This window comes from Haemaphysalis longicornis, unplaced genomic scaffold (assembly GCF_048455015.1).
Source record: "Haemaphysalis longicornis isolate Haplotype H1 unplaced genomic scaffold, Haemaphysalis longicornis Haplotype H1 scaffold_5, whole genome shotgun sequence".
Classification (NCBI taxonomy): domain Eukaryota; kingdom Metazoa; phylum Arthropoda; class Arachnida; order Ixodida; family Ixodidae; genus Haemaphysalis; species Haemaphysalis longicornis.
Window position 1 is genome coordinate 177,492,169 of NW_027526385.1, and position 3,699 is coordinate 177,495,867.

The following is a 3,699-nucleotide window of genomic DNA, read 5'->3' on the forward strand; positions in this document are numbered from 1 at the left end:
CACCAGACCAGCGCTGAGTAACGACTGAATATTTATTAAGACAGAAAAACAGAAACTACAAAGATGCACGCGCACCTTATGCACACTACGAAAAAAAAATGCAAGGAAGAAAGTGGAAAGTAGGCATTACCATGTTGTCGCCAAAACCTTGACTGAACAGTCACGCAGCACAAGTAAAGGCGCACTTACGCATGTGACGAGACGCGTGCGGATTTTTTCTAGTTTTTCTTACGTTCAGTTTTTCTTCCGGTCACTCAAAAATGGTAAAGTCAGGCATTGCAGTCAACATACTCTTTTCTGCAATATCCAACTCGTGTGCACAAGATGGCTTCCAGGTTGCAATTTCAAGTCGAATGCCTCAAAACTGCAGGCTTTCCCAATGACGCCCTTGTTTCAACCTCACAAAAAAATTCTCAACAGGTTGTTGCACGAGAATTAATCCCACAGAGAAATTATGGGAAGCGTAAGAGGCTGGTGGTCATACCGTACCTCCATGGCATCTTCCATTGCGTTGAGAAGATTGCAAATAAATATAGTGTTGATGTCATCTTCTTGGCCAGGAATAAGCTGGAAAACGTTTGTGCTAGAATAGACCCTTTGCAAAAGGGCCCGAGCACTAGCAGAAGAGCAGTAGGCAGTTCCGGCAACACTGTGCTTTGCCATCATGATTGAAGTGGAAACAGGCTAGGCACCAAACACAGAGCAGCTACCGTCCGCCGCGTCGTAATTATGCCATGCGCTTCTAGTAAAGTTGTTTTTCCAAGAACTGAATGGAAACATATTTTGGACTTTATTTTGACTAGGTAGTCAACGGACATACCCTACGAGATCATTTGAGCGTGGAATACCGTCGTCTGCGATTATGAACAGCAGCCTCCGAACGCAGGATTTGGTACTAACAACGAATACCCTTACCGCTGCACACTCGTTCTGTCGTCTAGTTCTATTTGTGTTTATTCGATGCACCCTTGACCCGTCATAGTGGCGGCTGACCGCTATGAAAGGATTTACAAGGGGTCCGTTCTTTGCTGAGCGCTCACGTTGCGACTGTTCAAGCTTTCTAAGCCATTCGCAGAATGAACGAAAGCACACATAAATACACTGCTCTTGTCTCGACGAAATGTTCCAAACTTTCGTTGCCTTGCAGAGAGTCAAATATTGTCCCTCATATCTCTTGATTGCTGCAATCTTTTTTCATCTGCACGTCAGTAGAGAACTCGTGATAGGACACATGCAAATAAGTTATGCGAGTTATAAACACTTGCTGTATCTTCCACCTGCATCTGATAAGCAGTACAATTCGTGCGTTGCGTAAGGGGGTTTGTGCTTATAAAAATATGTAGAAAAGCAGAATATTAACTGCGTTCGAGTACGGCGTGGTCACTGCATGGTATGCGCCGTCAACACCGCGAGGGAACGGAATTCGTATAAAGTAAAGACAAGAAATAAAGTCCTAGAACTGATTCCCGATCTAGTGCCGTTGAAATACAAAAACAAGCAGACAGAAACACGCGGCTGCTTTTTCACAACCCTCCTGCCTGAATGTTCAGGTTAAAAATTTGGCAGTCATAATCCGTACTTAAAGCTGTACCACAAAATATTTATATAAACAAAGGAATACGAGCGCGTTTGCGCTTCGCAGATGTTGAAAAATTGATCAGCGCAGGCAGAGTGAAGCACAAATGCAGGCTCGAATTGGCCAGCACCAAAACAGCTCTGATGTCTAAATGTTCGGCGCTGATAACGGCTAAAGTTTTGGCATGGACGAAAAACGCAGCTCTGAAGACAGTGTATAAAAATACCGCATTGCCCTGGAGATCGCCAAATTAAAACGGGAGACGCTGAAAGTGCGCGTCGTACCCACCTTTCGCCCACCATATCACTGCACGTAAACATACTGCTTGCAAAAACTTATGCAGCAGTGCGTAGGCATCGTCCTCATATATGCTACAAGAACACTTGTAGCGTATACAAAATAACCCAAAACATTGCTTTGTGAGGCTGCAGCATGGTGAAGCAATGGGCCAAAACGCAAAACCGCAACGGCGTTCTAGCACGGCGCTTCCTTTATCCTGGCGTTGTCGCGTCGACCACCAGTGTTTTTAGAGCTGAATATACAGTGTTGCCCACCTGTTTGCAAAGGGTCTATTGACAACAAGTCTGGATGGTCGGGTTTGCGTGTGTACCGTAAAACACCACAACTAGTTCTGAGTAAAAGCAATGTGGTGTTCTTCATTCCACTGCCGTGCGGCAAAGTGTATGTGTGGCAGACGGGGTGCTGCCTCAATGTTCGTCTGCGCGAGTATAAAAGCTAGTTAAAAGGAGTGCCTTGCACACACTTATCGGCCCATTGCTCTACGTGTGGCTGAGGTTTCGAATTTCGTCGCACCACCATCAATTTTCTGCACAGTGAGTATCGCACAAAAACAAAATTCCGAAGCTTTTGCAATCCGTAAGCATCTTGACGCATGCGTAAGTGCGAAATCACTTGCACTGCTAGATTGCGAGGTCAATGTTTTGGAGACGACGTGATAATGCCTACTTTCCAGTTTCTCCTTTCCGTTTTAAAGCAAAGCTTTTTACCTCTACCCCCCAAGGGTTCTTTCGCGACCGTTGGTGTCACCAGAAAACTCCAGCTAACAAATAAAAGAATTTACCGGCACCGCCGGGAATCGAACCTGAAACTAATAGACTAACAAAGCGAGAGCCCGTTGTCTTACCGATTTAGCTACGAGCCCACACGATGACTGGGAAGACAGGTGGTGCACTCACCAAGCACATCTACGGGTTTACCCCCTGCGGTCTCGCTGAATGCCACTTGAAAGCGTCACGGGACCACTCAAGCCCGTCTAGCGGCCCTGTGCGCACCTTGCTCATGTGCTAAGAGTTACAAAAATTAAAGGAAGCTCACACCAATGCATGGCATCTCACTTCTAGTACGCCAATGTGCTAAGCCTGTGGCCTCCAGTGTTCACGTAAACAATCACAGCTCCGCTTTGTCCGCCCTCACGCCAAACCAAGGAATACACTCAAATACTCCTCGATGGCCAGGCCATCAATCCAAGCCCCAGCATCAAGATCCTGGGCCTACATCACGAGGCTAACACCAAGAGTGACGTCTCCTTGCAGCGCCTCAAAAACAGCATTAATCAAATCATACACATGATCAGGCGAGTTGCCACCAAGAAGCGAGGCCTAAAGGAATCCGGTACCTTTCGATTAATTGAAGATTTTGTCCTCTCAAGAGTCACTTACGTCAACCCCCTGTCTTCTTCTCGACAAGGAAGACATAGAGATGCTTTATATAATGATTAGAAAGGCGGTCGAGCAGGCCATTGGTCTTCTCATGAGTGCGTCCACACAGAGGCTGCTTAGCACGGGGCTCCACAACACGGTGGAAGAGCTGATAGAAGGCCATCTTTCTAACCAGAAGGTCCGACTCAGAACTGCGATGGGTAACCGTATGCTTCACCAGATTGGCTGGGCAGCCCAGAATGTCATTCCGCTTGACGTACTCCCAGAGTCTTGGCGACTAAAACTAAAAATGCTCCCTTTGCTTAGAAATATGAACCCCTCACATGACGAGGTTCACCGAAAAGCACGGGCTCAAGCGCTAAACACCACCCTTGGTGGGGATCATGCAGTTATCTACACACACGCCTCCAAACATCGAGGGCAGCAATACGCCATCATCATGGC